Raw genomic sequence first — 8,458 nt, 5'->3', positions numbered from 1 at the left:
GAGAGAGTTTTCCGGGACCATCATCACTGTCGAATACCTGTAAACAGACCAAATTTCCCAGAAAAGAAGACGGGACTAGCAAATGTTTGTGATGAGCTTCGTCGTACGAACCCTGAAGACCCAAGGGTAGGCGAACATAAGTGGAAAAAATTGAAAGACCACCTGAAGCTATGATACATGGTTAAATAAACTGTGGGCATCCGTTAAATCACTCTGAAATCCAGGAAAGAAGGGCGATAGAACGGCTGTTAAATTTCATCGGCGTCACAGTAATTGACCCCAAGAGGTGCGCATGTTTTTTTCCAACTGGCTGTTATAGAGCACCCCGAGAGTGATGGGGCAAAGAGGAGTCATCAACGTTAGCTAACCATATTAAATAAGAAGCCTGGAAAGTTGGCAGGGTAGCCCCGCTAATGAAGACCGGCATGGATGCCAGCAGAGGTGAATCGTTCGGGCCGATTTCCCTCCAGTCGAGTAGCAGCTGACAAGTTGTTTTCCCGTAGCCCAACATCAACATGGATTCCGGAAAATGCATACTAATACAACAGCATTACACGCCATATCCACATATATCAGTAGATGACTGAACCAGAACAGGCCGTGCGACCGAACACTCGTGGTAGCACTTGACCTATCGAAAAACTTCGATACCTTCAAACATGCCATATCAGTAGGGGACTAAACCATAACAGGCCGTGCGACCGAACAATCATGGTAGCACTTTCGATACCGTCAAACATGCCAAGCTGTTCGTGGATATAGAGAAGACTAGTCTCCAACTATATGCTCGAAAGTCAATCTTTTGTGGGATTCAGAAACAATTAGTTCAAAACCCGGAGAGCCAAACAGAGAATTCCACAAAGCGGTGTGATATTTCCGGAACTGTTTAACCTCCACCTTTCCGAAATTCCATATGGCATAGAGAACTTAATTGATGCATATATTATCGAAGACATATGTGATAGGTTAAATGTTTACAAAGCTGACTTAGTACAATTTTTATACCCTCCACCATAGTATGGAGGGTATATTAAGTTTCTTTTTCTGTTTGTAACACATCGAACTAAACATATGAAGCATATATATTCTTGATCAGGATAAAATTCTAAGACGATCTAGCAATGTCCGTCTGTTGTAATCACTCTAGCGTTCGAAATAATTAAGCTAGAGCGCTATATTTTTGCACCCGAGTGTCCTTTTTCCATAGGCAGGTCAAGTTAGAAGATGGGCTATATCGGACCACTTTTTGGTATAGCCCCCATATAACGGTAGGTCCCGGACTGACTGTAATTTCACAGTTAAGGTTCCTAGTGGTCACAAAACATCTCCACCAAAAACTGTCATATTGTGTTATAGCCCCCATATAGCGGTACCTCCCGATTTTCGGTATTTTGGGAAACGTAGGTAAATTTTTGACCGAAATACCTGTAATTTAACATTTGAAGTTCCCAGTAATCACAAAACATCTCCACCAAAACTGTCAATATAGGTTCATGTTTTGGTAGAGCCCCTATATAACGGTACCTTCTGATTTTCGATATTTTGTGGATTTTAACTAAATTTTTTGACCGAACTATCTGTAACTTCAGGTTTGGGGTTCCCAGTGGTCACAAAGTATATCCGTCAACATAGGTCCATGTTTTGGTATAGCTTTCATATAGCGGTACCTCCCGATGTTCGGTATTTTGAGGTTTTTAGCTAAAACTTTTTATCGAACTACCTGTAATTTGACAGTTGAGGTTGCTAGTAATCGCAAAATATCTCCACCAAAAAATTGTCAACATGGGTCAAGTTTAGGTATAGCCTCCATATAACGGTACCTCCCGATTTTCGGTATTTTTTGACCGAACTACCTTAATTTCACGTTTGGGGTTTCCAGTGGTCACAAAATATCTCCGTCAAGAGAGGTCCATGTTTAGGTATAGCCCCCTATATAACTGTACCACCCGATTTTCTCTTTGATATGGCCCCATATAAGGTTCCCTACCGATTGATTACATGTTATGCTTTTTTAACTTATTTACGTATCAGCGGTCACAAAATATTTCCGCCCAAAATTGTGAACAGGAAAGAATATAATTATTCCGTTTTCGTTCAGAATATATTATGGCGGAGGGTATAAAAAGTTCGCCCGTCCGAACCTAACGTTTTTTTTTTTACTTGTTCCATCTAAAAATATCCGCCACTAAATCCACCGTTTGGGGGCTCTCAGCTTACATATTGGTCAGTAGTGCACTGATTCCGAGCACTATCTACTCCAAAATATTGGACTCGATAGCTTGTTTAAGTCGTCCACGGAAGCCACGGCTATTTGCGATAAGATCAGAAGTAAGAACAAGGTCTTTAAGTCGCTGGCTGGGAGCAAAACAGCCTTGTTGACCTCTTACGAAGCAATAGACCGGTATGTAGTAAGGACTGCAACGGGGTGCATACTCATGACACCAGTGGACTATTTTCATAAGGAGACAAAGGTTTAACTGCTTCATCAGCACAACAGTATCTTGTCGATAAAGTACCTGTTTGGGTGTTTACACAGTAAGCATCCCTGTCGCGATTTAATGGTCCAGCTGCCACCACCCAGACACGTCAGAAGAGATCTTCATTATTCAGATAGAGAGGTCCAAAGGTATAAACGGAAACCACTAGACCAAAGAGCCTATCAGGCAAGCTGAATAGCATTCACAGTTACTTAGGGACCACCCCCATCCATCGCAGCAGCAGAAAGTCAGCTTCCAAGCCAAACAGGAGTGGTTTTAGACCTATTAAGATCCGGACGATGCAGGCGCCTCAATTCGTATTGGGCCCGAATTGATGCCACGATACCCAACGCATGTCCGGCATGCAGATTGGGACCACACGATAAGCTGTCCAGCTAAGCCCACTCACCTGTCTCCTGATTCTTTATGGACCAGGTTGCTACATTTTTTAGTCTAGATACAGATGAAACAAAACCTGATAACTGAAATAATACTCGATCGAAAATATATGCGTTGCTAGTGTGTATACCAACCTCTCTTTAGCCGAAAGGCTGAGGGTATAATAAAACATATTAATAAATAAGAAATAATTTCTCCATTTAATAAACTGTAAAATGATTGTATTTTTCTTTTATTGCGATAACCAAAATCGCTCTCCAATACGTGTTGTTACATACAATTACAACAATCATTTGCCATTCATTTGCATTTTATGACACGTTCTCTTTTGGCACATAAAATTTTTGTGTAAGCATGCATGATTTTGCAAATACAAACTTCCACAAAATATAAAACTTTTTTTCGCTTTCACATAAACTCTCTTTTTTATGGACGATTTGCGGTCACAGTAGCAATCACTTTGTTATCTTTCGTCAAAAATGCGTGGCAAACAATTTTACAGTCGCTTTACAACAGCCCTTAATGTAAATATGGTTATTGAAATCTCTTGCTTGGTTTGTGCTGCTGAGGGTCTTACGCTGGCTTTAAACTGTTGCGGACTGGATTAGAAATCAAATCAAACTGTAATCAATCTCAAGTGCCGAACATAAAATTAATTGAAAAAAAACGGGAGAACCCGTTTATAAACTCCCCATAGAGGAAGTAATCTAGTGCCAGTCACCCAGCTCCACCACCATCACCACAAAATTTAACGATAAAAACATAACCACAAAAAGTAACCAGAAAAATTATTGAAGGCTAAAGAAAGAAAGCGAGAAAAAATGAAAAACTAAAGACAAAACCACAAAAAGATTTCCTGCAAGAAAATTTATTACCATACCACATACTTCAATAAAGTTTCTTGAGGAAATGAAAAGGGAAGAATGAGCAAGGGTTGTGGAGGTTTAGACATCATTGCTACTCTTTACCATTATTCTTTCCCTCTTGTGTTGTTTAGTGGCCTTGTAGGGTTAAAATAGCTGCTGCAATAACAACACAACACTCAATGTTGTAAAACTTACAACCACAGCACTGATAACAACCACAGACAGTGTTAGTAGTAGCAGCTTGTTCTTCATAGCGCTGCCCTCTGCCGGATGAAGATGAAGAAAATTGTCTTTTTCTTATGTAAATAAACCAATATTTACCAAAACCATTTGATTATGAAAGGGTTTTTATGGTTGGATGCTGTAATAACGTAAATTTATACGAGGGTGGGAATGTAATTTGCTAGACACGGTGCTCCTTACTTACTTACTCCTTACATACTTAGCTGGCCCATTACAGAACATTTGTTCCATAAGCCGAACTAAGAAAAGATCTTCGACTCTCTCTGTCTTTTGCTTTCCTTCCTGGAATACCGCGCCTTGTCATCTCTTCATCCACTTGTTTGCGCCATCTATTCTTTGGCCCGCCAAATCTGCGTGCACCGCTATGCGGCCGCCATTTTAGCGTGTTCATCATCGCTCATTCTTATGATATGGCCTATACAACGCAATCGTTCCATCCCGATACGTCTATCTATACCCATGTCGTTGTATAACGGATACAGTTCGTGGTTCATACGACGTCGATATTCACCGTCAACGCAGATTGGTCCATATATCTTTCGATGATTTTTTCTCTCAAACACACCAAGCACTGCCTTATCTGCTTGCGCAAGTACACAGGCCTCGGAACCATACATCAGCACGGGTAGTATCAGTGTTTTGTAGAGCGTTATTTTTGTTTGACGAGATGTGGCTTTGTTTTTAAACTGCTTACTTAAACCAAAGTAGCATATGTTAGCCAATACAATTATTCTTTTTATTTCACAACTGATGTCGTTTGTTGTGTTTACGGAGGTGCCGAGGTAGACAAAGTCCTTTACTACCTCAATATTATAGGAACCAACTTCCACAGTTGGTCCGAGCTCAATGGACGCATTGCGCGTCGACACGATCAACTTGGTCTTCTCACCGTTTACCGCCAGACCCACTTTAGCAGATTCTCCTTCGACCTTCATAAAGGTATCAGTTACTTCTTTTACTGATCGGCCCATGATGTCTATATCATCAGCATAAGCAAGTAGATTGTGCCACTTCTTTTGACGTTTGCCTCTCGTATAACCTTTTCCAGCAGGATGTTGAAGAGATCACACGAAAGGCTGTCTCCTTGTCTGAAACCTCTTTTGTTACCAAACTCTTCGGAGAGGTTCTTTCCTATTTTAACTGAGGACCTCGTGTCAGTCAAAGTCATTTTACAAAGCCGGATGAGCTTTGCGGGGATACCAAATTTAGACATGGCTTGGAATACCTTTGAACGCAGCGGGCTGTCGAAGGCTGCTTTATGATCGACAAAAAGGTGGTAGGTGTCGATCTGCATCTCTTGTGTCTTCTCCAGGATTTGCCGCAGGGTAAATATCTGGTCATTGGTGTATTTGCCAGGTCTAAAGCCACATTGGTATGGCCCAATTATTTCATTGACCATAGGCTTTAGTCGTTCGCACATTATCACTGACACTATCCTGTAGGCAATAGGGAGAAGACTTATGCCCCTATAGTTAGAGCATACAGTCTTATCTCCTTTCTTGTGGACAGGGCACAGGATGCTCAGGTTCCAATCGTCGGGTACTCGTTCTTCCTGCCAAATGGTGCTAACTAGCTAACGAATACACCTTATCAGCGTGTCGCCTCCGGTTTTGAACAGCTCGGCTGGTAAGCCATCGGCTCCTGCTGCCTTATTATTCTTCAGCCGACTTATTGCTGTCTTTACCTCATATTGGCTGGGCGGTATACATTCAATACCATCTTCTGGGATTGGATCTGTGGCATCTTCGCCGTCTTCGCTACTATAGGATACCAACAGTTTGGAGAAATGTTCTTTCCATATCCTGAGCACACTATCTGTATCAGTTACCAAATTACCTTGCTGGTCTCTTCAGAAGGATGTGCCTGTACCGAAGCCATCAGTTTGATGTTTCACTCTTTGGTAGAACTTTCGGACTTCATTCTGGCTCCTGTACATCTCGATTTTTCGCATTCCCGTCTTTCCATTTCTCTCTTTTTCCTGCGGAAAAGAAGTTTCTCCTTTTCTCTCGAGCGCTACACGTTGCTACTGATTGTACAGTAGCCCTATATGCCGCATTTTTCTTTTCGGTAGCAGCAAGGGAGAAGTCTCCCTTGTATGGGATGTTGTGGAACAATGTTTTTGTTTTAGCAGCACGACACTCCTGGTCATACCATGGATTCTTCCGTGGAGGTCTCTGGTATCCAAGTATGGATTTTACGGCTGTTTGCATGTAGTAGGCAATATTTTGCCATTGTGCTGATATGTTATCGGGACGAGGAGTGCTTTCATTAAGCTACTTGAGTGGAATATGCAGTGGCTATCTATTGCAACGTTTAGACTGGTACGTACCTTTGCTGCAACAAGGTAGTGGTCCGAATCTATGTTTGCTACTCGGAACGATCGTACATCCAACACGCTCGATGAATGTCTTCCATATATCACAACATGATCAATTTGATTACTTGTTCTTTGATCTGGAGACAGCCAGGTGCCCTTATGAATATCGAGATGCGTAAATCTGGTACTGCTAACTACCATGTTTTTGCAGCTGCAAAGACTATCAGCCTAATAGCATTGTCAGATGATTCACTGTGAAGACTGAACTTCCCGACTGTTGGGCCAAAGATATTCTCCTTTCCAATTTTGACATTAAAATCGCCTAGAATTATTTTAATGTCATGGGCAGGGCAACGGTCATAAGTTTCTTCTAAGAGCTCGTATAATATATGTTTGTTCTGTTCGTCCTTGTCTTCAGTGCAAATAAAGCTGAGGTTGAAGAATTTTGCTTTTAATCGAATTGCGGCGAGTCTTCCATTCACTGGGGTGAAACTGGAGACTAGATGTTTTATACTCCGACCAACTACAAATCCGCAACCAAACTCATGCTTTGTGTCATGGCAGATATAATACAGTGCGTCACTTTTAAGTGTTGTTGTAACGCCTTTCCCAATCCATCGTAGTTCCTGTATGGCAGTAATGTCGGCCTTGTACTTTTCAAGTACATCTGCACCTTCTCTATAAAGAGTGCGAACATTCCAAGTGCAGATTCGCAGATCATGATTCTTAAAACTTTTGCGCGGTTCGTCAACTTTTTTCTTTCGTATTTTCATAGTAGGCTGCTTTTTCTAGGAGAGGGTTACTAACCCGACGCCCAAACCCAAGTTTTTAACGTTCTCATGGGTGAAAGCGCGGCACATGTTAGCTCACTACCTTTAAAGGGTGTTAAAGGCAGCTCCCCAGTTGACACCACGGGGAGGTTCGTGTCCACTTGAGATGAAAGAGGGACCGAGATAAATCCTGGGTTTTGTCATGTTGAAGCCGGTCAGGACCGTTCCTTGGTATCCACACGGTGCGCCTTAAACAACTTTAAATGAAAGAAGCTTACACCTTGAAAGTTTTTGCGGATTATGAAACTACATGAACATTGTAGAATATCAAGAAACTAAAAAAATCGCCGGAGGTCTTTTTAAATAAATCGCCGTCAAAATTCACACTTTTAGGGGTTTTTAGATTTTCTCGATTTTACTTGGAACTCACTAGTCCTATGGAAATGGGAATAAAGCAAATGTGTTAGCAGTGAAAATTCTCTACAAGATTGACCTTTATGATATTTTCGTAGGCTTTACGGTTTTTGAAATATAGAAGATCAAATTGTGAGAAGTTGTGGCGATGGCAGTATCGCCGCCTTATAAAACTATAACATGCTCGGTAGGCCTACCTGGGACGTTCTTGAGGATTCTGAAACAGCAATGTTTGTAGATGAGAAAAATCGAAACACTAAAAAATCGCCGGAGGGCTTTTTAAATAAATCGCGGTGAAAATTCACACTTTTAGGGGTTTTTTAGGGTTTATCGATTTTGCCTAGAATGCGCTGGTCCTGTGGAAGTGGGACTAAGGCAAATGTCTTAGCAGTGAAAATTCTCTACAAAATTGACCTTTATGATATTTTCGTAGATTTTACCGTTTTTGAGATATAGAAGTTCAAATTGGGACAATGCGCTGACTGTATCGCCTCCTTATAAAATTATAACATGCCCGGTGGGCCTAAACTAACTTTAAATGAAAACCGCTTATACCTGGGAAGTTTTTGAGGACTCTGAAACAACAATGTTTGTAGATGAGAAAACTCCAAAAATAAGAAACAATCGCAGGAGGGATTTTTAAATAAATCGCGGTCAAATTTCACATCTTTAGGATTTTTTAGGTTTTCATGATTTTGCTTGAAAAGCCAAGTCCTATCGAAATGGGGCTAAATAAAATATTATCGCAGTGAGAATTCTCCAGAGGATTGACCTTTATGATTTGTTAGTACTTTTTACAGTTTTTGGTTTTTTGTTGTTACGGTTTCACGATTTTCCTTGAAACGGCAAGTCTTGTCTAAATGGAAATAGAGAAGATCATATAGCTTTGAAAATTCTCTACAAGTCTGACAATTGCAACTTGTTCCTAGGTTGTACCATTTTTACGATATATATAAGTTTAATTTGGGAAAT

This window comes from Musca autumnalis, unplaced genomic scaffold (genome assembly GCF_047663935.1).
Source record: "Musca autumnalis isolate F117 unplaced genomic scaffold, ASM4766393v1 scaffold_3, whole genome shotgun sequence".
In the NCBI taxonomy this organism is placed as follows: Eukaryota; Metazoa; Arthropoda; class Insecta; order Diptera; family Muscidae; genus Musca; species Musca autumnalis.
This window is presented reverse-complemented; position numbering follows the sequence as displayed.